At 35.6% G+C, this 27,355-nt stretch overlaps 1 protein-coding gene across 2 annotated transcripts in view; it reads left to right on the top strand.

Moving 5' to 3' along the window:
• LOC144964695 (putative G-protein coupled receptor No9) overlaps positions 1-27,355 on the top strand; it is a 135,017-nt gene that overhangs the window by 84,857 nt on the left and 22,805 nt on the right. The gene's annotated exons all lie outside the window — the stretch shown is intronic.

Genomic DNA, 27,355 nt, shown 5'->3' with positions numbered 1-27,355 from the left:
AAGAGAGATTTACTTCTAAAAACAATAAAGAAAACATATCGTGATTTCTAACGTAGTGCTCGTATGTAAGAAAATTAAATAAATAAAATAAAAATAAATAAATAAACAAAATTTCCTGTATTCCTCCATTGGGGAAATTTGTATCTAGGGTCTATTCCAAGGGAAGACTGGAATAACCCAGGCATCAGCCGTAGTGCAGCGCCTCAAATCGAGCTAGGGTGAGGTGACTTGCTCAAGGCCACTCACACGGCACAGCGGCGGGTGGGTGATTGAACTCGGTACCTTTAGAGTACGAAGCAAAGACCGTAGCACTGAGCCACGCTGCCCCTTTATCCAGTGGAATCTCATTATTCAATTTATTCCCGGTTGAATACGTTTGTTCTTATTAGAATGGCACTAGGAAAATGTACAGGGGCGAATGTGATCAAGGTTTTCCAGATGGCCACATGCATGGCCAAAATTAGCCTTACAAACAATGATGTTTTTCAAATTAATTTTAAAACATTAAAAAAATTTTTGGGGATTTTTTCTTAGTAAAGTCGATTTTTTGTATATCAAGACCGATGAGTTTTTCAAGGGGTTCAGAGTGGTAGTCGTGTTTGCCATATGATTTTCAATTTGGACACTTTTGAATTCGAAATTGGCCACGAGAACACCTGGCAGCTTTTGATGTTATTGTGTGGAATATTCATTGAATGTTCCAGATGATACAGCTTGACAGGCCGGAGATGTATTAGGTCTGCGACAGGAAGTCACTTGTCAGGGGTGATTATTTTAGTGAATAATTTCCTCTGCGTTTGGTAACAATCTGCCTCTGACGTTGTTTGTTCAATGGCTGATTTAACTATTTGTGGCACATCTTGTCAATCTGGTATTATCTTGGAATGAAATGTGAGCGGAAATATATTTCAAATAAGATCACGGGTAAGGAATTTCAATTTTTAAAAAATTAAAGTTTAAGAAACAAAACTCGCATTTCTCAACAAAGGCAATTATTTGAACTTCAATTCTACAACTTATGATTGAAAGTCAGTTTTAAGCATCAGCTTCACCATGAAATGATACCGTTTTTAGACCATTGGTCATATTTATTCATTTGATAATACAGCGCTAAATATTAATCCGGTGTTATATAATGTTATCATTCTTTTATTTTGAAATTCTAAATAGCTTCTCAATATCATAAGATCTTGGTTACCCAAACTGCAAATTACGAATTCTGAAGGCAACATTGAATAATGTCAGTTTCTCACTCGCCCACGATATTTTTATCTCAGCTATTTCTGAATAAAAGCTATCCCCCTATTTTAGAAAAAGGTTGTTTATACTTCTATTAGTTTGCTATTTTTGCCTCATATTGAGCTTGTTTGATTTTAATATCCGTGTAAACACGTAGTGACCTGACCGTATCTAGTGCTTTGCTTGCTTTGTTTTCTACGCTTTATTTTGACAGCGGTTGTTTGCCAAATACATCCCGGAAGTTTTGAGAAGTGTACATTTATTAGGCTATATTATGTTCTCTTTTTCTTCTCCCGAGTGAGAACTTTTGTGCCATTTTACTCTTCCTCTGCTTTCCTAGGCTTATGACAATTTGCAGAGATGGAAAGAAGTTAATTGTAACAACTTTGTTGATTTCAACAATATATGGTTTCCACAGCATATTTGTGTTTGTGATATCCAGATATAATATCGTTTTGAATCGTCAGGTAATAAATATCGTACAGAAATCCATTAACGGAATACCCATTTAATATCTTGTGTTGCTGATTTTTTAAAACTCCCACTTTGAATTTTGTGGGATTTTTTTCTTTTTTTCTCTTTTGGTTGGGTCGGGGGGGGGGGGGGGTGGTGATTTTTTTCTTTTTTTTTTTTAAATAAAAAAAGACATAATCAAGTGAAATGTCAAATTCAAAACAAATCACAAAAACGTTTTAGAAAAAGTTATCTATGGCAAGCGCTAAAAATCACGATTGTTATATCAGGAAATGACGTCATGAAAGGACCACTTAGCAAGTCGTGAAATAAGTCTTCCACCTTCCACAGTAGGTTCAATAGTAAACAATTCCCAAGCTACCTCACCCCAGTCTATGGTACTAAATCAATGATGACACTGATTGGAAACTTTCTGTCTGAAGTTTTGGTTATAATCTAGACTAATCATTTGAAAATGCCAAAGGCCCTCACGTCTCCTTCATTAAAGACACTGCAGGTTTGTGGTCTTGTTGGTCTCTGGTTCGAGTTCTTCTGCTTAACAGTGTAAATTGAGTCATTGTGAAAAGCTCTTTATTCACATTATCTCATCACGGCAAAACAAGTGCTTCGCTTGTAACAGCGTTTTCAGGGAACAAATTATGAGGTGATTGACTTTTCTCATAGTCTTACCAATTATGAGCATTGTTCGCTTAATGATGCTGTGAGTTGTACTTGTAGGGGCAGAAATTAACTCACTCACTCCTGGAGATTTTTGTTACTTTCAAAATTGGAAAAAAATGTATTAAAAATGAGCATATACATAGATAGTATTATTCAACTATCATTAATATGCAAAAACTAAAAACATTGGCTTTGCTATTACACCTATAAGTTGTCTCAAAAAATGTAATAAATAGGCATGGGGTAAAAGTAACCTGGGTAAACTACGGATATAGTCGGTGTTAGGGTTTGAGTGAGTTAATGATGTGGAATAGTACGGCCATTACCTGGAAAGACTGAAATAGTTCAAGATGTGAATCGAAAATTGTAATAACACCTCACGGTCGTCATGCATCGTCATGCATGTTGAGTGTTGCTAATGGCCGGGGACGTCTTGTAAAGATCCGTGAACGAATTCAGTTTATATTGCTTTAAATGAAATCTCCATTGTAACATGTATTGAAATATATTGGAGTTGTTTGGATGTTTACGAATGTAATTGTTCGACTGTGTTTAATTATGTTAGGGTTCTTTCTAGCGGTACGCATCTTCTGTTGCGCATGTTTTGCATGTGAGTGTGAATGTTGACTGCGTGAACGTATTAGAACTTTTTGTTACTTAGAAACATCGTAAGACGTTGTTTGTGTATTAAGTTAGTTACTGAAAGAACTCTGTCCTGGATGGTCGTAATATGTATTTGTTGTCAATTTTCCATATTATTAATTATAATTAAATTGAATTAACATAGTCTAACCCTGAGCCGTTACATCCATTATAAAAAATAATATGTCACATTCATATTCTGACAAACGCCTTATTCATTTCGGAGAGGTGTTTTGAAAAATGTCAAATATCAACAAAGTCATATGAAGTCAAAAACTCAACCCTGATAACATCATACTACGTATATTGAAAATAAAATTTCAATTGTTTCAGCACTATCGGCGATTTGACTGCAAGAGCTAAACATAATGTGATAAATACACAAGCAGATACAATTTTCAATGAATGGTTACGTGTATCCAATATTTTAAATCGATTTCTTATTTTACAAATGGCGGTTTTGTTTTTCATACATTTGAGGACAGTTGTTTAAAACCAGCTTTAAAGTTCTAACGCTACATCTGCTGAAATACTAGATAGATCTAGTTCGAATTAATCATCCTTGACAACATTAGCCAAATGCGATTTACGTTATCTATTCGTCCTTGTGTTCAAGGAATTCGAAACAAACTGGATTACCTTAACTTTATTTTGTCCATTTAACTCTCCCCTTACCGGCCATTTTCAACATTATTACTGAAATGTCATACCGAACCAACACACCATTTGAATTTTTAAGTCCCAATTTAAAATGATAAATAGATACGTGCTACACATAATTTTGTTGAATTAAACATAATAGGTTTAAGTTCTTGTAAATATATTCAAGATTTGTACGGCAATGTGATCTCTTGGTCGGTATGACACTCGCTTTTGGATCTGTAGGTCCTGGGTTGGAGCCTCATTCGGTGCATAGTTGATCTTTGGAAAGGACTCTTTACTCACATTCTCTCACGGTACTCAGGTGTAAAACGACTACCTGGCCTCTGTCGGAAATAAAATATATTACAGCCTAACAGGCGTCATGTCTCGTTCTGCATGTAACGTGTAGCTCTTGGTCAGGGGCCATTGTAAAGCCCTTTGAGGACGTTTAGTCGATATTGCGCTATATAAAAGCTCAAGTTTTTATCCCATAAATTTTATGATTTACAAAACATATCTAAGTAAGAAAAAGGCTTTCATCGTAACGAATATGACGATTTTCCTCCTGTAAGTAAGGGGAGGGTTAAATTCTAGACCACGATTTATAAGAATATCAGCTTGATTGAAAACGAAATAACGATGAAGAACGTTTTCTAGGAACTGAATGAAAAGCATCTAGCAAAGTGATATTTATATTTACCTGAATTATTGACGTAAAGATCTAAAGCAGTGTGAATGAAACAGTACCAGACAAAGCAGGAAAGGGGAAAAATATCCCAAAATTTGAGTCTTCCTCAATTGGGGATCAAACTTTAGACCTCCTGATTACCAAATAGGATCCCAGTTTAATAAAGATCTTCTGAAAAACAGTTAACCGCTCTGGAGTCCTCCTTTATCTCCTTCAACTCTTTCTTCTTCTTCTTCTTCTTCTTCTTCTTCTTCTTCTTCTTCTTCTCCTCCTCCTCTTCCTTCTCCTTCTCCTTTCCTAATATCTCTCCAACTTCACTTCATCTTCCTCAAGTCCACCCCATATCAATTACAATCTTCATTCTTCCTCCTCTCCCTCCCTTTCTCACCTCCCACTCCCACCCCTTCATCTTTCCCAATCACCTCAATCCACAAAGACACACCATTGCCTTAAATGGACATAACCCCTTTGTTCAATTTAGCCAGAAATTGTATTCTTCGAATATCCATAGATCTAAATGACTCTCATCGTGTCAATATTTCTCAAACATGGAACTCTAAAGAAGTGACGAAGTGAGTCTCAGGTTCAAGAATTTCGTAAATTTGAGGATAGTTTTAATCGATCAATTTGTATAATATAACTTTTCTGGCCAAGATTTTAAAACGCAATTTGCCAGTTTACAGCTAACTCCTACAACGACAGCGTAATCCAAGCTGGAAAACCCTTCTGTCATCTGTCGAAAAAAGTCTCAGATGGCCACAAAAATAATTTGTCTACTTCCCTCTAGGCAATTTATTTTTTGAAAACAAAATATATAACATAAATGTCGTAAAAGTACAAACAACTCTATTCTCATTTTGACCCGAAAACATCACTTTAAAAGCGGTAGATTAGAATATCAGCAGTTTTTTCCAAAGCCTCAAATCTGAAAGTTGAAAGAATTCTCGAGTTTAAGACTTCTTGATAAGATATAGGTAATCTTAATCTTAATTTATCTTAATTTATGACGTGAAAGAGTTTCTGCAAAATTCGAAAAAGGCGTTTTGTCAGTGGGCAACAAATAAGTTGTTGGCAATATGTCCCCAAAGGCCCCGTGATTCTCCAATCTTATTGATTTGTGTCCAAGACATACAAAATCTTTTTATTTCACGTATTCGATTCCATCCACTTTGCTATCTATAAAGGTATTTTTTGTTACTGTGCACTTTATATAGACGGAAAAACACAGGCAGAGTTAATTGGATTACGAAACAAAACTCTGTCTGAAAGCATAATGCAAGTTTAGTCACGACAATGTATACTTCAAGGCGAGTTGCTAAATATAGAACTATCATTTTGACAAAGGTGGTATCTAGGTCGTCCCGTGTGAAGGGATTTAGACAACTTGTTTACATCCTCTTACAAAAGGAACTCGGGCGTAAAAGTCCATTTCCTCGAATGTTATTTAGAATACCGGTGACCAGTTTAATGTTTAAAACATTTTCATCACAGTCTTGAGCCTGGGATTGTAAAATTAAAACTGAACAAAATAATCACAAAACAGCTTTAGAATTACACACACACTACAATGGACGTTTCGGATTAAAATTCATTGGTCAGCAGAACACACAATATTTTTTTCTTTGATTAACAAATGTAGTGAGCACTGTTATAATGATTTTTAGATAACATCGTATTAAAAAGCTACTACGAAACTTATAAAGTTCGAACCTCTGATCTTCAGGTTACCGTGAAATGTCTTATCCTCTTGACCACCATCTCGACATCTTGCTGCATGTTTAGGAATTGTATTTTGATGATTACAGCGGACACCAAAATCTTTGTCGTGTTATTCCTTGGAGTTTCTGGGCTGTCTTCTCTACCAGCCCATATTTATTTTACTTCGTTAAAATATTTTGTTAATACGTTTAACAAGACGATACAGTTACACCGACTCAATAGACAGTTCGAAGTTGACGTCACTCTGGTCTTTGTTATTGTTTTTTGCCGGCATCCATGTTTATGAGTAATTCTCACTATACTGTCTGAACCTGACTAGAAACGTTCATGGTTAGACAGAGTTTTGTGTGTTGGTCCGTTAGACTTCCAGGTGACAATGTTGTGAGCTTCTTAGCCAAGTGCATACTATCTATAGCCTCGTTTCATTATATCATAACCTTTTACAGATTATACTACCACCCGTCTTCGTTCTTCATGATAATTAATTAGATGAAATATTAGAGAGGGGCTGGGGATAGTGTTAGACGTCTGGATTAATTTACGAAATGGCTTGACAAGTCTTTCATTGGGATTGATGAGGATGTATGGTTATTTAGTGGTTACTCGTGATAATAGCATTTCGGTATTAATAGTTTTAGCTTTGCCATTGAACCTCCAAGGAATTAATAATCATTATCACCATCACCATTATTACCACCAACTCTACAATCATCACTATCAACTCCATCATCATCGTCATCATCATCATCGTCATCATCATCATCATCATCATCATCATCATCATCATCATCATCATCATCATCATCATCATCATCATGATCATCATCATCATCATCATCATCATCATCATCATCATCATCATTATCCATTATTATCGTCACCACACTCGCCTCTACCACCATCATCAAACGATGATCGATTTGTTTTAGACTCTATCTAAATGTTCTAGTCGAAAATCTATAAAAAATCATCCCAAAATGAGACTCTTCTCGGAATCACGAACGATACTGCCAAGCTATAATAAAAAATAGTATCGGTAAAGGTAGAAAATGATTGTTTTTGAAAAGAAAAAAAATATCTTGATCTCTGTCACGCAATTCTACAATGTTTTTTCCCTAAAATATTAAGGAGTCATTTAGTTATCCTAATCCAAACTCTACAATTACCAAGTAAAATGAGGTTCCTTTCAAAATCATGCGCGACACTGCCAAGCAATAATAAAATTAAAACATAGTATTGGTAAAGGTAACGTTTGGACAACCCGCCTGGCCATGTGCTGAATGTCGTAAAATAAATTATCAGTTTATTATATTTGAAAAGAAAAACAATTTTGATCTCTGTCACGCAATTCTACAAATCTATCATTTCATATAATATCACGGGTCAAAATAAAGTTGCAAAACAAGAATTTTTTTAAGATAGAAAGGATTCATTAAATTATGATACGACATTCAGCATTCAGTCGTCATGGAAACGTTAAAAACGTTAATACCTAATCATGGACACGTTAAAAAGTTAATCCCTAATCATGGAAACGTTAAAAACGTTAATCCCTAATCATGGACACGTTAAAAACGTTAATCCCTAATCATGGAAACATTAAAAACGTTAATACCTAATCATGGACACGTTAAAAACGTTAATCCCTAATCATGGACACGTTAAAAACGTTAATACGTCACTTTAAAACCGGCTGCTTGAATTTGAAGTGGTATATTAACGTTTTATACTTTTTTTTTGTTACTGGTCGAAGAAGGGTTTTGAGCACGAAACGTGACTTGTTGTTGGTATTTTGTTCTGTTTTGATGAATTCATCAATTATTATTTGTACATCATTCTCCTCATCATGGCAAACTTAATTAAGTTAATTTTCAAATTCTTGCCTATAAATTCACCTCTTAGTTTCTACACCATCCCGACATTATACCTTTCCGGGGCGGACGGTTACTTTTTTAGGTCAGTGGTTTCAAAGCAGAAGTCAGCTTGAATGATATTTATATAGTTATTTGGTCGCGAACGATCAATTGTAAAGAATGTTCAATTTTCACGTAATTTACACATCATACTCCATGACGCAAATATAACATTGAGGTTGACTGATTTTTTGGGATGTTTTTTTTTTTCTTGTATTTTTTTCTTGCTTTGTCTGGCACCTTTCATACACACTTGTTCATATCTTTATCTTACACCTGTGCCTGCTCACTAGTTTCTTAATTTGACAAAACATGACAAATATCGTTTGTAAATAACATTATCATTATCATCGATAATGATCATGTCCTGTTTCACAATGATGTGGTATTCTAAATGTGGCACGTGGTGACAAGCTGAAAATATATCGGGGTGTTCTAAATTTTATAAAAGGATAAGTTGTAAGCCGAAATAATGTGAATTTATATTTTTAAAACTGCGTTGTTTTTTCGTTTCTATATTAACATTGTTTTACTGACGAAGCATTTTGTGTTGAAATTTCCCCTTGTGTTCTGTTTGATTTGGAGGCGTTTCTAGATTCAAATTTTAAAAATAATAATTGTAGTATTTTTTCTTTCCTTAATGGTTTTGTTAAAATAATATCCCCCCCCCCCCTAACGTGTACTTATTTCAAGGTCCGAATACCTAAATTATTATGGGCTCATTGTCTTAATGATAATACGCTCAAACCAACGCAAAACATTGTACATTACAACAGTATTAAGACAAGCCTAGAATTGGGCTCGGTTATCAGACCTGCGAAATATCTAATAGTCGCCCCTACCCCCCCCCCCCCCCAAAAAAAAAAAACACCAAAAAAAAAAAGAAAAAAAAAAGGATTTTAAAAAACAAAAACCAAAAAAATTATTAACTTCTCACTCTTGTGTTTAATTTTCTTTTTAAGTAACCCAATGATTTTTTTCCTTAGGGGATGCGTTTTGTTCATTCATTCTTGCAATGGATGATGATGTCATTATAAATCGTATCGATTGTCGATAAATCATCGGATAACGATGTAGAGAGAATGCTCAGCTCTAATGGAATTTACAGATAAGAACTGAGGAGACGGGCGCATCGCTGTTCCATTAATGAGTTCAATTGTGCGTTCTAATAGTTCTATTGAATCATTGAACAATGGACTTTTATCGCTAAGTGAACTGACTATTCATAAATTATTATATGTTTTCAAGAGGTCTTCCCAGGATTTTCAACAGGTTTATAACAAGTTTATTCGTTGTCAAACACTTGGCCATTACAAAAATATAATCATCAAAGAAAATCCCAATGAGACACGACATATTCAGATAGATTTGGGTAGAAAAATCATAAAGGAAAAAAGAATTACTAATTCATAATACGCATTTCATAATGTTAAATACGCTTCACAATGTTTTAGTTAATCTCTGTGATGAACATGTGGCTTAAGGTATCCATGTCATAATTTCTTATTTCGGGTTAGGTGGCCTTTTGTTGGCATACAATAATACAATATAAAAAACCTGACTGACTATAGCCAGGATTTTATTCATATCTTAGTGGAGTAATCCAACTTTCTACATAACACCTCTAGAAGCCATTTTGTGCTAGTATTCTTTTACACTGTCTACCAGTGGCTGGAGCCAGGTATTTATTTTCAGATGGGTCAAGTGACATAAACAAGCAAATGAGTAATGATTTAATGGTGATGATGAAGGAATCAAGATAGCTCATTCAACAGAGACAGATGTTGATGATGCTGATAATGATGATGATGATGATGATGATGATGATGATGATGATGATGATGATGATGGTGATGATAATGATGATGATGACGACAATGGTGGTGACGACGGCAATGATGATGAGGATGATGATGACTTTTTTATAATAATGGTGCGCAATTTGTGAGTTTTTGGTCTTCAGATGTTTATTTTCTGTTCACTTCACCAATACCTCATCGCATTGTTTATTTTATCAACTCCTCCATTGCAGAATTAGTTGAAGTAGCGTCAACACTAAAAAAGGGTTTATAGAGAGGTTTTCAAAGTATGTCATTATTGAATAGACCCATGCTTTTAAAACTGTATTGATGTCAAGTTGAACAAAAATCAATAAAACTATTCGATCAATATTCAATTTAATCGGTTGATCTAGAAAGGTTTATACGCGAATCGAAACTATTTTGGGACCAAATCTAACACTCGTTCTTATCACAAAATCAATTTTTAATTCCTCTTGACAATGCTGAAGTGTGATCAAAATCGATTTGTTTGTTTGAGGTTGTTGGTGTGTACATCTGTTCATAATTCACCTTTTTTTGTTGAGTCTCAATTACTCAATCAGAATCTCTGTTGTTATTTCTCAGGTAAGCAACAAGAAAATCGGGCAGAGCTAAAATACAAAATCGTCAGAGAAGAAACTTAGCTCGAAAACATGGTTCAGTCCTTAAGTTCTTCCACTCAAAGCGGCTGGATCATAGCTTGGTCATGACTCCTTGGTGCCTTTCTATTTCTTCATTTTTAAGTACCACATTCGTGGCCATTTTACGATAAAACCCCTATTGCATCTCCTTCCCCGATTTTTAAACTTTTTCTTCATTCTAGAGACACTTTTCAAAATGATCTCATGCTTTTTATCTTACACGTTTCTTTTTTGTTTTCCCACGTCCGTTTAACACTAGATAGTATTGATTGTTTTACCCTAAAAATTTGAAGGCGATATCTTGGAGACTTAAAAAAATGTTTGAATATTCAGGCTAGGAAGCCCAGGGTCAGGCATCTGAGCGCTCAGTCAGTCAAATAGGAGCTATTATTTACTGAAATAATTTTTTACCATCAAATGCACACGTTCTTTATTGAACTGAACAAAATTTCTGCGAATCCGTACCATTTATCTAGATCTCGATAGATTAAAAAAAAAAGAAATTGGACTAAAAGTAAAATTCTCTTTAATCACTTTCATTAAAGGAAAGTTTGAATTGTTTCATGTTTCAGCCGCAGTACAGCACCTAAATTGCACTAGCGTGTAGGGAGTTGGTCAAGATCAGACAGGGCTGCGAGTGGGACTTAAAGTGGTATCTCCAGAATATGAATCGAACACCATTTCGATATGCTACGTTTCTTTTGATTTAGAGAAATGATCCGAGATTGGATATATTAGAGCAGGACTCAGTTGGCAGGAAAATCAATAAGTTAAGTGGGTGGATTAGAATTTGGAAAGAATAATAATAGGATTGTTATTTTTCTGTGGTTGGGAATAACACAAACAAATAAAAATTCGAATTGTTAAAATGATATATTAAAGAAACAAGCACTACTGTGCTGACATATGAAGTCTCAAGTTTGAAAAGTTTGTGACTAAAAGTTTTCTGGACAATATGGCAAAAATATTTATAGTCTGTCCGCCATTTTGCCGAAGTCGGATTGTACAAATTGTCACTGTACAAGATAAACAACATGTCAAGTAAACAAGACATACGAGAATCTTTTGTCTTAGCATCAATTAATTCGATGTAAACCACCCGCTGTTACAATCACCTCCCACTGCTGAAATTGAATCTGGCTGTAATTGAAAAACAAGCCTTGATTGTTTTATCGATCATTGAAATTGAATTTTGTTTTTTGAAAAATATAATCTCTTACATAATGTTTGGGCAAACTTTACTAAACTGCCCATACGTTTTCCATCTCTACTTTTCTTCCTCCTTCTCTTCTTCCTCTCCATCCCACACCCTCCTTGTTGTTGTTATTGTTGTTGTTGTTGTTGTTGTTGTTGTTGTTGTTGTTGTTGTTGTATTTTTCCGTCTTCTCCTTCTTTTTCTTCTTCTTCTTCTTCTTCTTCTTCTTCTTCTTCTTCTTCTTCTTCTTCTTCTTCTTCTTCTTCTTCTTCTTCTTCTTCTTATCCTCCTCCCTCCTCATCATCCTCCCTCCTCCTCCTCCTTCTCCTCCTTCTTCCAACACTGACGCCAGCGGCGTGGCGTATTGACGGCATATGGTGGTGCCATGATTAGAAAAAAAATTCTAATACAGTGAACACGGTTAAGAGGAGAGAGCACGACATATTAAAAACTCTCTTCTATGGAAGGGTGGGGGAGGGTCGATGGTTTCTACGAGTAGACAAAACTTACAAAAACAAATAATTCATGAAAACAACAAGCCACAACACTGAGATACAAGTCCCGTATGAAAAGGTCTTTGTAATTATTCTTTGTCCACCATTTAAAGGATTGGATTTGGTAGATAATGCAATCAATATGTTATAAATGTAAATCAAAGAGAAAAAAAAACCCATGACAGAAATTACTTACTTTTAGTACTTGTAAAAAAAATCTGCACTGCGATGTTTCATCTCTGCAAATCTTTTTATAATGCGTTTATTGAAATCTGGAATGGCATCTATTTCAGCTTTGTGAATTGACAGAATCATTAATGAATTTAACCGCTCCTGTTTCATTGAATTCCGCAACAAAAAATTTTCACTCTTTTAAGGGTTCTAAAACAACGTTCAGGAAGTTAAGAAATACGATGGAAGTGGTTAAGGTCACTATAGCCTATAGATGTCCATGATTTGTCAGTGTTTGTTGTATCTGTAAAAAGTAGACAATAAAAACAAAAGACTAAACTAACTGTGAGCCATGCATGCCTGTCATACCATGTCACTGAAAAAGAGCGTTTTCGAGATTTCCACACCTGTGTTAATTCAAAATCAGTTGGTTGGTGAGGAACTAGTCTTTTTATTTCTAATTTGTCATCTAGTGTCAATCTCCCAAACGGTCGGTGAAGTAAAGAGTCAACTTGATTCATTGCAATTCATTGTTTAACAAAACAAAACTTCAAAGTATATCTCAAATAATGGAAATCAGTGGACTACGATTAATGATTGCACAAATAAAAGGTAGATTCAGATCTTAAAGCATCACAAAGAAAAAATCACTCCACTTAAGTACTTAAAAATCTAAAAACACACCAAAAGTATAACTCTGCCGTGATAGGGAAGAAAGACGCATATCGGTATCTAGGTCAAATTGACATTTTCTGGGATTCACATACTTGAGAGAAAGGCGCATTTTTCTATCTGGGTTTGGTAACTCAATCATTGAAAATAAAAAAGCTGTTTCATTTTGAAAATATGCGACTTGACCTAATTTGGTTTAAATTCGTTTCGAGGAATGACAGATCGACGCATATTGAATGTGGATATGACAGAAGGTCGCATTTTGTAATATGCGTCTTTTTCTCTTATTCGTCCACCGAATGACATAATTTGTCTTTCACAAAAAGACGCATTTCGGATATGCGACTTTCTGCCAAGACACTCTCCAAAAATTAAGATATATGCGTCCGTTTGTATTACGACTGGTGACGATGAAAAGAACATATCATTGTTCTCCAATTTTCATCAAATAGTCAATCATCAAAGACGTACGAGTAAATTGTTGTTTTGGTGTGAATTCTTCATTTCCTCGGGTGAGTTTTATCCTTTTCCTATTCAAGTGATCAAAGATTTTATGTATATAATCATATAATTACTTGTCATATATTAGTGAGGATGTTTAATAATTATTTGCTATTGACGGTTTATCTGTGTTTCTGATATTTAACTTAGACAAATGTTGATTTACATGCTAATAGCACTACTGTTATTGTTATTACATGTACTATATTTATGATTATCATTATGATGACAATTATTAATATTAATGTTATTATTTTAATCATCATCGTTATATCACTATGAAAGTATAAGTTGTAGAATAAGTAGTAGTCGTATTAGTAGTAGCAGTGAAAGCATTTGTATGTACAATAGTAGTAGTAGTAGTAGTAGTAGTAGTAGTAGTAGTAGTAGTAGTAGTAGTAGTAGTAGTAGTAGTAGTAGTAGTAGTAGTAGTAGTAGTAGTAGTAGTAGTAGTAGTAGTAGTAGTAGTAGTAGTAGTAGTAGTAGTAGTAGTAGTAGTAGTAGTAGTAGTAGTATATTCTAGTGTATCAAATAGACGCCCCCCCCCCCCCCCCCATCCATTAATGTTCGGAATTTTCGCGAACCTCCCCTCCCTCCTTCTGATCTTATTAAACTTAAAATTCATTCTTAAATAGAAAAAATACTGTCCCTGTAATTTGCTGTGGTTGAATTCTTCGGTCAAACCCCCTTCTTTGGGGAAAATGAACCCCCCCTCCCCCCATCTCCCCCAGCTTTCTACTAAAGTGCGCACTGCGCACCCCCCCCCCCCCCCTTGCTTGGGATCAGACAGTGGACATAAAACCAATCGGGCCTGAAAACCAACCTAGGACTGTGTCGGACTCGGTACCTTCTGATTCAAAGTGAAAACCTTAACTACTGAGACAATACGTCTCTAGCTATGCATCCAATTAGCCCTCAATAACCTGTTTCAATATTCTTTTGGGAAAGGCAAGCAACTGTAACTCAATATCATATCATAACAACGTTACTTTATGATAAAGATTATTTTAATGAATAAGTCCACTCCCGTTCAATTTTTGAATATCCATATTTATATCTCTTTCATCAGATATGATCGAACCCCTAAAAAGGCCACCGGTACCTCCACCTCAGCCAACCCAGATTAAATAAATCATGACAATCAGACTCCGGTGATTCAGATATTGACATTCCATTGAAACAGCTAGCTCAGATCAATAGTGAAACCTCTATCAGGAGGAATTACATGATGTATGAGTGTCATAAAAGCAGAGAGGAAAAGATTTAAAGAAACCACGGACAACAAGAAAAACGGAGGAGACGAGCTAGATAGGTTTACCTAAACACCGATATGAAAATCTGCAGTAGAAGCACGTAAACTGGCTGTTGAGATTAAAGAAGCAGATGCAAACGATATGGATTTTGTGTTGAATTTACCATTGAGAAACAAAGTTTAGATAGTGACTCAGAATTTGAAATGTATTTGGAACTTGCTTCTAAATATGTCGCCGAAACCACTGCCCCTAGAATTCCATTTGCTGAAGAGGAAGAGTATTTGTCCGAAACTGCCACGCCGGCATCCTTTACCGGTTAAGGAGAAATATCTGAAGGAGAGCATGTTCCAGGTGTGTCATCGATTACAGAGACCACGATAGCAGAGTGAAACAATGACTACACCAGATCTAGAGATAGAGACAGTTCTACTCACTCAAAAAGAGAAAGCACAAGACGCGGATACAAAAAGCAGACTAGGAAATACACAAGCTTTTGCGAATGAGAGAAAAGCATTCGGTCTTGGAAGGTTGTGCGCCGACCTGCTCCAAAAAATGCCGTGACAGATTCTTGGAGTACCAGCGACGGGAGCTTAACAGATGTTTTGGGGAGAGGATTGGAAGGACCAGCGCAAATTTGTACGGACTTGGGTAAGTAAAACAGAATGCAGAGATCAGTGCGAAGGCATTCTTTCCAAGGAGAAAATTGCCTAGTCATGTACATGCAAATATACAATGAAACAGGAAGATGGAGTCTTCCATCCTGTGTGCAAAAAGCTCTTCTTTACTACTCTCGGATTCAAAGCTAATAATGGCAAACTGATAAGGAGCGCTTTCAAGGATGTTGGTGTTAACGAAAACAATGTCATAGAAGTACCCCTTGTTGACAATCGTGGACGTCATAGTCCCTGGCACAAGATTGACCACAGCATTATCCATGAACACATAGAGAAATATAAAACAAGCATTTTTCATTATAGACGTGAACACGCGCTTTTCAGGAGATATTTACCATCTGATCTGATCATCAATGATATGCACGAAAACTTTTGCGCAGTCAATGGAAAATCCATATCAAAGAAACTCTACTATTCTGCATTTAAAGAACTTAACATCTCACAAGCCTTGTTCAAGAAGAATGTGAAAAATGTAAGTCCTTCTTGTTGCACAAACAACTATGCAACTGTGAAGAAAGGTGTGAACCGTGTGCCGATATAATCATCCATCGGACACGATACAGAAATGCTAGAGAGGTATCAACGGGATGCAGACAAGAACGAAAACGCCAACACAGCCCATCCAGTGTTTGCCGCTGATCTGCAAAAAGTGATTTTGCTGCCGAGAATGAATCAGTTTAACAGAACCATGTTCACAAGCAGATTGGTCTTATTCAAAGAGACATTTGCACCAGTGGACTGCAAAAAAGTGAAAAGGACATTGCCGTGATATGGAATGAATCAATTTTAGGACGAAAAGATGAAGACCTTGCATCAGCTTCTTACTTAATATATAAGCGTGATGCCGAATCTGTGACACTCTGACTGGATAACTGTAGCGCCCAAATTATAAAGTATACCCTTTATACTATGTTACTTCATCTTGTATGATTAGACTACTACAAAAGCAAGCACCATCACAATCAACTATTTAGAGCCTGGTCATACTTTTATGGCAGCTGATTCCACCCATGCCGGAATCCAAAGAGTTCTGAGGCGGAAAGACGGCAAAATCTTTGATCTCAATGAATTTGAAGAATGTGTCGTAGAAGCAGGCTGCCAGACAATGCCGTTGAGGTTTAATGACTTTGCCAACTGTGATTCTGGAGTCAGTAGTTATCTGTTGAGCAAAGCTTACAATCGTCCCTACCTAGCTAAGATTGTTTGTGCTGAATTCAGGCGAGGGTCACCAAAGACACTCTTCTTCAAAATAGCTTTGAAGAAGATACCTTCAACGAATGTGACATTCTGAAACGCGGATTTGTTTGTACGCCAAAGTTTCGTACAAAACCCAGGGGTGTAGGATTTACAAGAAGGATGAGATCGTGAAACAACTTGTGGGTTTGACGCCCCCCTCCCCCTCCCCCCTCCGCCCCAATAGACGAAAGTACTGGATAGACCTACCAACCAGCTCCACGAGTAAAATTCTTTGCAAATCCTACAAGTGAATGTCCCTTCATCATTCACTGACTAGTTGGAAACGTTGCTCTTCCAAACAATGTGTACAAGCACGCAACGTTTACACCTAAGTAATGATTCAATTCATTATCTAAATAGAATAGATGGAATGTATAATATGTATGTGATAATATTAGCGATGATTACAAAAGCAAACTCCATGTTAGTGAACTATAACGAAAGAGGGAGAGAAAGAGAGTTAGTATTAGTTATACAAATAATGCTAATCAAATCACTGCAAATGAAACTATTATGAAAATTTACATGACTGGTGCCATTGTTCTGAAATAATAAAGCATGTTCAGCTTGATATCCTATATGTTTTTGATTGGTTTCTTCCGATTATTCAAGGGACCCGTGATTATGGTGTTTTTGCTTATTATAGCTTAACAATGGGCGATATGCGTCCTCACATGACACTGTATATCAATATGCACATTACCGCTAAACTAGCCCATGTCTATGACAAACAGACGCAAAAACAATATGCGTCCGTTTGTCACACACTGGATACACATCCGAAAGTGCGATGGACGCATAATATTTTTGCGTCTATCTGTCAAAGACATGTGTCAATCAATTTTCAATCATGGATTTGGCAAAAGGTCTTTTGGTGAATTACACAGTTAATACAAATATTTTAGTTTTCAAGTTCCATGAATAAAATAACAAAAAAAATATTCTTTAATTACCTATTAATTCTTTTAGATTCGAGCCAATAGTTGCAATGTTATTAAGTAAAACGGTTTTTTGCGTTTCCTGAAAAAGTAGGTTTTCCCGTTATGCGTCTTTTTCTCATATCACGGCAGAACTGTTGACAGTCTTCGGTTTCTTTCTCTGACTGACACAAATACACACGCACAAACACACACACACACACACACACACATACAAATAAACACTTATACACACGTAACCATCAACTCGGCACTGCAAGCAAGAAAAATGTTGGTAAATTCGTCCACAATGCTTCGTTGCTAAGAATTACTTTATTCAATAATCGTGAAAAAGAGGTGGGGGTTTGATATGTCATATTTTAAAGTTTTATGATGTTTTTCTTTGCTGCTTACAAATAAACTTGACAATGATCAGTGTTTTTGACAGTTAATGTAATATTTTGGATGGCCGAAGTTACCCTACATTGGCAATTGCCTAAAATAAACGTTTTTGAACTTTGAACCTAATTTGGCACATCCCCCCAGTCCAACGGTGGAGCTCTCAGATCCTGGCACAAGTCGAGGGGTTTTCCGCTATTTGAAGATAGTATAATTCGACCTAGTTTCTCGTCAATCAGCTGTCGCGATACTAACTACTTCGCGGAGTGATGTCACCAACACACGAGTCGGCGCAGTGCGTGACTCGGAATCTTGAATAGAGTGGAGACTAAAAAGGCAGTATGTTGTTGGCGAGTTGGCGAAAGACAGTGGAGTTAAAATCTCTGTTTTATTTTTAATTAAATTATGCTGTTAATGATTTTTTAAAAGATTGGTGCGGTGCCTGGCACCATTCGATCCAATGGCCCCACGCCACTGACTGACGCACATTCAATCAGATGTAAATGAGCACCTGCCAGTTATCAGCTATGTCTCTGTCGGAAAGAAAAATGTATAAATCGCCTAACAGGCATCATGTCTCGTCCTACATGTTAAGTGTTAATGTTGGCTAGGGACCCCTTGTTAAGCACGTTTAGCGGATATTGCACTATATAACAGCTCAATTATTTTTTTTTTGGTTCCTTTTTTTTTTTAACTTTCCGGAGTCTGATTCATCTCAACATAATATCGTTTTGAAGAAAGATCACCTTTATTCTTCCTGATAAGACAACTGGTTTGAAAGTAGTCCCTCAGAGCCATAGACCCATGGGGACGGAGTTTATCCCGGTTTCTATAGCGTAAAACGGACAATAGCAAATGCTTGCTACATTTGGATAGGACGCCAGTCTATCGCAAAGTACTTTCCGACACTTTAATTGTCTGACAACTCCGGTAGATGAAACAAAATTGACGTCACTCAGCTCTTTGTTATTGTTTTTAGACAGCCTTTTCAATGATTAGTTCTTAATGAATTATATCAATCAATCAGACTAAAACATTGAAGGTTACACATAGTGTTGTGTGTTGGTACGTTATATTCGGCTGTCGGATATTGTGAGCATTTTACCTAAACGCATAGCATCAATGGGTCTAAACAGGGCATCCGCTTTTCTTTGTGTTTTAGTTTCAGACCCACGTTGTTTCCACGTGCCAGTATTATAAATATTTGATCGAAAATGAAAATAATCTACGGTCATTTTATTCAACGCTATCTAATTTCAAAGACATCCTTCCACCAATTACAAGGAAATACCATCACAGCATTATGGAATCCATTATATTTCTGTACTGTAACTACTGAGTAGACGATGAGTCAGATGTCAAAGGTCATGACATATCGAAAATATGACAATTTTATCTAATGCATAACCGTCGTGACGTTACTTCCCTCGTAATGACGCTTAGTAACTTAATAACTGGTTCTAAACTCTCGGAACAATGGCGGATCCCCTTATGAAATACTTCTCAAACGAGCATAAAAGTGTATCCAGAGGAAAAAAACATTATAAATCTGATCATATTTTGACGTTTATACATTCTGATCACGACATGTGAAAATGTTCCAGCCAGCATGAAGAATAAAAAAGGAAATATTTTATTTGTTTAGAACCAAGCTGCTCGTTGCTGGGCGGACGTGACGTCAGACTATTGAATCATGGGAAAGTTTCGTCATATCAATGAAAAACAATAACATTCCACTATCAAACCGTTACAGAAACACAGACAGACAAAACAAATCCTTTTTTTAGCTTGGGCGACCGAAGAGTTTCTGGAATTACAGAATTTAGAATTAAAGAAGCTGATATACAGAGAAGTGATAAGACCTGGAATGAGATAAAAAAGTTGGCTCAGGATAGAGAGGGATGGAAACTGTTTGTCTGTGGCCTATACCCTGACCCAGGGTGAAAAAGGCAATGATGATGATCATTCTAAAAAAAGAATTAAGCTTCCATATAGCGCATTATCAACTAAACGTGCTCAGAACTATTTATATTGGGTCCCTTGACAACAGTAATACTGATAATAGGATTACCCATGACGCCTGGTATTCTATTTTTACACGTATAGTCCAGATAATAGAAAAGTGTTGGCCACGGTAATCATTGTAATGATTAAAACCACGCAAAGTAAATACACCGTGTCCAGGGGTTCTGGGTACATGTTGTATTTCACTGTATATTTTTATTTATTCATTTATACTATAGATTGTGAGGATCTGTCTGAAAGCTACTTTTCTTCACTGACGAAGGAAGGGGTCACGTGCTGTTAAAATACAACATACTCATTTACATCCCAAATTGAATAACAATGGTTTTTTAAAAAGAGGAATTAGTACTAATACCATGTACCCAGACACACCCTGTATGGGATCCACCGTCTTAATTTGGTATCAAGTTGGGTTGAACCAGATTTCTAAAATTTAAAGCCAAAACGGTTAGAATTACAAAATATGACACTTTAGAAGTTTGAGAACACACATTCACTTTTCTCATAATTTTGACTTTAAAGTCGTTTTTTTGTTCGAAAAAAATTTAGTTAGAATTATAGTGTGTACTTATGGGTCGATTTTGCACGCTAAAACTCTCACTATGTTTTGTTTTATTTGTTTTCAACATTCCTTTGTTTATCGTTTTGCTGACGAAGGGTTTGCACCCACAACGTTCATTGTTTGTGCTGTTGCCAGCCTAAGCCTTTCCATTGTTATCTTTTCATGAGTATTTTTATTATCTCAGGCTTCAGGAGCAGTCACCGATCTCTAATTATACATCATACTCTATTGTGTGTAGCTATGCGGTCTAGTGGCATGGCACTCGCTTTCGGATAGGCGCATAGTTCAGTCCTTGGAAAGACTCTTTACTCACATTTTCTCATCGTGTAAAATGAGTACCTAGCCGTTAACAGCGTTGTCTCTGTCGGAAATAATGATTGTATTGTCGCCTAACAGGCGTCATGTCTCGGTCTACATGTTACGAGTTGCTGCTGGTCAGGGGCCCTTTGTAAAGCGCTTTGAGCACGTTTAGTGGAAGAAAGAAATAGTGTTATTGATGTCTCGATAAAAGCAACTTTAAATTACTAGCCTTATCCTCCCTGAGATATATTCTCCAACAGAGTATAGGGGATAATCCAAAAATGTTGGACCTTAATCGAATATGATGTAAGCAGAGTTATAGTAGCTGTCAAAGGATATTATGCATTTTTTAGTTTAACGTGATTTGATCAAACAATGAACGGATGTCGGGTTTGAGACAAAGACGGCCGGTTGCCTCTCTTTGATGAGAGCCATTTATAGAAATCATTTTCAATATGATAATCAATGTAAAATTCTATATTTTCCAACGTTTTATATATTTTCTTGTTTGTGGCATTTATGAGATTGTCGTGAAGTTAGTTTGTTTTAATGGAAGATGAAAGAGGATTTTTTGATCTTTATGTTTCATTGATGAATTGATGTGGATGAGCTGAATGACTGTGTGAGTGAGTATTTAAAATTCTGTGAACAGCTCGTGTCTTGTAAAAAAGAAATAAAATATTATCCTAACAACAAGCCTTGGATAACAAAAGATCTAAAACTTTTATTGAACCAAAAGAAAACTCTCTTTACTAGTAGAAATAAAAAAGATCTGAAAACAAAACAAAAAGAGATAAAGAGAGTAATATCCAGTTGTAGAGACAAGTACAAAAATAAAATTGAAAAATGCTTTTCTTCTGGGGATATACGGGACACGTGGCGGGGGCTTAAAACTGCTGTTAACTATAATCCAAAGCCCACGATTATATCTGAAGATATCGAAATTGAAACTCTAAATAAATTTTATTCACGTTTTGACACAGCAAACAAATTTGATATTGAAAATGAAAAACATAAATTAGACAGGGCTTTGGAAGATGAAATGACTATTGAGGTCAGTGAAGAAGAAACGAGATTCGTATTTTCGAAACTAAACGAGAGGAAGGCTGCTGGGCCGGATGGATTGAAAGGAAAATTATTAAAAGAATGTGCCCATCAACTGTCCCCCATTTATACACATATTTTTAACTGGTCCCTCCAATGCGTTTCGATCCCTGAAATTTGGAAAACTTCAAAAATTATTCCTGTTCCAAAAAAAGAAAAACTTGAATCTATGAACGATCTCAGACCTGTTGCACTGACTTCAATAGTCATGAAATCTTTAGAAAAACTTGTTCTTGTTAAAATTAGGAACCAGTTTATGCCATTGAGTGATAGTCATCAATTTGCTTATAAACCAGGACGTGGCGTAGAGGATGCCATTTTGCTGTTTACAAACAACATCTACAGGCATCTAGATCACGCTAAGAGCTATTGCAGATTGCTTTTCGCAGATTTTTCTTCAGCGTTCAATACAATGCAACCTCAGTTGGTTGTTCAAAAATTGACTAGTCTGAATCTAAACATGTATATAATTGCTTGGGTGCTCGAATTTCTTACGGAGAGAGCACAATATGTTCAATTAGGACAAAACATATCTTCCTGTATAACTACAAATACTGGTGCTCCTCAAGGTTGTGTATTGTCCCCTGTATTATTCACAATATACACGAATGACTGTAGAAGTCAAAACCTGAGTGTACCTTTGATAAAGTTTGCAGATGACACCGCTCTTCAAGGCCTCATAACAAATGGCAACGAAGTGGCTTATAGGCAAGAAATTGATAGATTTGTGTCTTGGTGTGATGCCCACCACCTAGAGCTTAACATAAGCAAGACAAAGGAGCTAGTGATTGACTTTAGGAGAGTGAAGGAACCCATAGAACCGTTAAAATTAAAGGACCAATTCGTCCAGCGAGTTCCTCACTACAAATACCTTGGTGTAACAATTGATGACAGGCTCAAGTGGGATGAACACTTGAAAATAATTAGGCATAAGATGTGCAGACGTACATATTTTTTATCAAAACTCTCTCAGTTTAGAATAGATAAAACCCTCTGCACATTATTTTATAGAGCAGTAATCGAAAGTGTTTTGTCATTTTGTATAACAGCTTGGGGAGGCAATTGCTTAGCAGTGGAAAGGAACAAAATAAATTCAAATATTAAAAAATCTATTAAACGCTATATAAATGATGTTGACGATGTAGATCTTTTATACGAGAAATTTTGTATAAATAAAATAACTAAAATATTAAATGACCAGTATCATCCACTAAGACCATCAGTTATTATGTCAAAAAGAAGTGGTCGCCCTTTCTCTATTTCAACGAAAACAGAGAGACACCGAAAATCATTTCTGCCGTCCAGTATTAGGCTTTATAACAACAAGCAATAATCATTTTATACAATTATTTCGCATTTTTACTTTCAAAAAATGTAAATATTAAATTATTAATTTATTTGTTTTGCAATCTTTTCAATTTTTAATTTATAGTGACAGTTTTGACTATTTTACAGTGTTGAAATTATTCATATTATAAAGCGCAGCTCTGGTTATGGAGCTACTCCTTTTTCATATATACATCCTATTTCCATTGTATTTTTATCTTATTATGTAAATTATAACACGTCTGTACAAAAAATTTCCTTTTTGGGATGCAATAAAGTATTATTATTATTATTATTATTATTATTATTATTATTATTATTATCAATCATAATCCTTTACAAAAAGGGATAACAGCGCTTACAACAGCGATCTTAATTGGTAGGCAGTCTTCTTTGATAGTTTTCTCTGTAGCTGCTGTAAGACAAGGTTCAGCAATCAACAGTATACAATAATTGTTTTTACATTGTTATTATCAATGAAAAAGATTTAAATTTCGCTCACATATTTTAACTATAACACCAACGACGCCTTTCCACAGAAAATAGATCTAAGTATTTGTCGCTTACATCCTGTTATTTAGACATAAGATTGTAAGAGAAGCACGATTTTTTAATTATTTTTTAAAATTGTTTAGTAGTTTACTTTTATAGCCAATGCACTTTAAGTTCATAGAGTTTGATATTTGTTGTTACAGCGCATTATTATTGATTATTACAGTTGTGGAAGAGCCAGTCAGTTTGGATAAACCTTAGAAATGTTATCAAATAAATTGAATGGACTTCATTGTCATAATCAAGGGTAATGTCTATCAGTTTACGTATGATTAAAGATTCCTTTTCCTCTCCTTGAATAAAAAGAGAACTGATCCTAATATTTATCATCATTAATCACAGTTGGTCCTGTTTTCCTATCAACGACTTGAAGCTGTTCATAGTGATCCTAATACTTGCTACAACGATCTTGAGATTTTGATGGATAATGCTTCAAATATCAATACATCGGTTCGCAAGTACTGTTTATTTTCATGAGATGTTTTTCGTGACGGATTTAGAACCACAATAGGCCGTTTTCTTTTGTGTCATTTTTAGTAACACCACATTATAGCCTTTAATTTCCTAACTCCTATCATTTTTCTCGGTTCTATTCAATCTTGTAAATTCCAACATAACACAATGGGTGGGTTGATTATTTTCTTTTTTAATGCATCGTCTTTGTAAATACCAAAGTAACAACTTAAGGGGCAGACACTGGTGTAAGATAAAAATCTGAAAGGTGGATATGAAACAGTGGCAGACAAAGTAGAAAGAATAATGATATTAACACAAAACCCAGCGCCATAAAAGCAATTTTTGTAATATAATTTTTCTTGCATTTTTGTATCTGTTTCGTCTGACACTGTTTCATACACACTTTTTTTTTTAGATTATTGTCTTTGTAATTGTGTAGAGTCCACTGTCTAGAGTTCAGTGGATAAATGACACTTTTTTTTTCTTTTTCTCTAATTTAAAAAGAAAAGAAAATTCTCAAAATATATAAATCTTCGAGGATTTATTTCAGTTGGAATTCCCAATAATCGCCTGAATGAAAATAGAAGAAAATAATTATCTCCTAATTGTGGAAGATCTCCTATGGATTTAACACGGTATAATAGTGATAGTATACCCATTATTGTGACCGAGATTACAGCGGTTTTATTCTCTTTAGGAACTAATAATGATCAGAAATAGCGCTCCAGGAAACAAATTATGGTCTCATTGGTCGAATTATTAGATACAGCTCAATCTGTGATCGTCGCCTTGGACTGTGACATCCTTTTGCTGGCTGGTGTCGGGATTATATCGTAGCATTCCATTTTTAGGTTAGTTCACCGCCTCAAAGAGACAAATGATGTCATTGGCAGTGCGGTTATGTGGCCTTGTGGTATGACACTCGCTTTCGGATTGGAAGGTCCTGGGTTCGAGCCTCGCTCGGCGCATAGTTGAGTCCTTGGAAAAGCCTATTTATTCACATTCTCTCACGGTATTTAGGTATAAAGTGGGTACTTGGCCGTTGACAGCGTTGCCTTGTTAAATGTTGCTGTTGGCCAGGGACCTCTTGTAAAGCGCTTTGAGCACGTTTAGTGGATATTGCGCTATATAAAAGCTCAATTTTTTTGGTTGAACTATTCAATACAATTCACGATTTGCTTCCATTGGGTAATCTGGCCTTGTATTTTTGCGTAATATTTTGGTCAGTGCCAGGTTATGAGTTTATGAAGGCTCCGGTTGTATTATCATATTATATGATATTTTTTATTTATCCAGCTACGGGGTGATTTCCAATTATACTTTTGATAACAAATAAGGGATTTTTTATCTTTTACCCCCAAAAAAATATAAATAGTTGACCTCTTTAGAAAGATTCAAAACAACCGAGGTGATTGATTACTCTGTGTAATATATTCTAGATAAACAGTCGCTCATTTCACGCCCAGAAACCCGAAAACAAAATGACAACAGTGTCGAATAGTCACACCAAAATGTGACAGTGTGCAAATATTTTCGTGGTTGTTCTGAATGTGTTTCATTGAGTGTTGATTAATAGATTATATCGGTCGTGTTAACATTTTGTAACTGGGGTTCGGTTAGACATTACTCTAACCCGATTCATATCGTACTGCAACAAATGATTTAATTAAACCAGAGTCGTCGAATCATTGTGACCTCCCTCTTGGTGAAAATAAATTAGCTTTTATAATCTGGTTTGTACTAATTAAACTATAATCTTAAAGAGTTTCAGTATCGGGGTTAAATGAGTCAAAGTATCGCTGTGTTTTGAGAGACATTTCATATCTGTATCAATGATCAATTCTCGTACAACCTTATGTAGTATCCTTAGCTAAAGTGTCATTTTATTTGGAATTGTTTTGTATATCTAAAAACGTTAACAAGCCAATTGGCCGATCATTGTCATGAGATACACACACACACGCGCGCACACACACACACTCACACACACACACACACACACAGTGATAGATTTATAGATAGATAGGGAGAGAGAGAGAGAGAGAGAGAGAGAGAGACAGAGAGAGAGAGAGAGAGAGAGACAGAGAGAGAGAGAGGAGGGGAGAGAGTAGGTAGAAACTGTTAAGACGCTTCTTTGCTAAGAACTTATTTTAAAAAGCAAAAGGAACAAATATAAAAATATAGAAACGAAAAGGCGTGATGATGTTTACAATCTTTGTTTAAAGAAAACATCTGTGAATGCTTGTTTAAAAGAAAGGATAAAAACAGTTTCGTTGTACGTAAATATATTATTTCCTTGTTTCGTAACCCACTTTGTCAATTACATCAAATAGAAACCATTGTAAGATACACAATAAGGCCTTGTGTCCATCATATAACAGGTCAGCTGAAAAAAAAACAACAACAAAAAACAAAAAAAACAAAAAAAGACACCGTGCACTGACAACACGCTTTTTAAACAGTTTTGGCAAGAGGTTTAACTTCAAATAGAACGACCACGTAGAGCCGGATTGAACTCTTTGACAAAAAATATCAAGTTAAGACTACAATCAAAATGAACGGCAAAATTCGGAAATTTAAACTTTTTGAAGATTAATGAGAAAAAGACGCTTTCCTCACTAAATCCATTATCTATATTACGCTTATTTCTTGAAAGTTAAGCGTTGAATGCCATTTTAAGGATCAGAGACGTTTTGAGTTTGTTTGGTCACATATATCAACCTCCCTCCCTCTCTCTCCCTCCCGCTCTTTTCGTCTCATACTAGTTTATACAAGTTCAGCTTTCATTTGAAATTAACTATCAAGCATCCCCACCTTAGTACTATATTGAGACGATTGGTGAAATATTATTTTTAGGGGATAGAACACTGAGATTGCTGGGAGAATAATGAGAAAATTTTAAAGAAAATCCTCGTATGTCCCACTCCCTCCCAATTCTCTACGAACTGCACTGACAAGCAATCAGAATCTCAATGAAATATTTAAATGTTTAAATGATGAAACCCCCTCTTAACTTAAAAAACCTATTACAGCCTTATACACTCTCCAGATCACTAGGGTCATCATCTGATAAAACTAAA

The sequence above is a fragment of the Berghia stephanieae genome, chromosome 2 (assembly GCF_034508935.2).
Source record: "Berghia stephanieae isolate SIO BIC M18660-M18661 chromosome 2, UCSD_Bste_1.3, whole genome shotgun sequence".
NCBI classification, from domain to species: Eukaryota; Metazoa; Mollusca; class Gastropoda; order Nudibranchia; family Aeolidiidae; genus Berghia; species Berghia stephanieae.
Note: the sequence above shows the minus strand (reverse complement) of the source record. Positions and strands in the feature narration are given on the sequence as shown.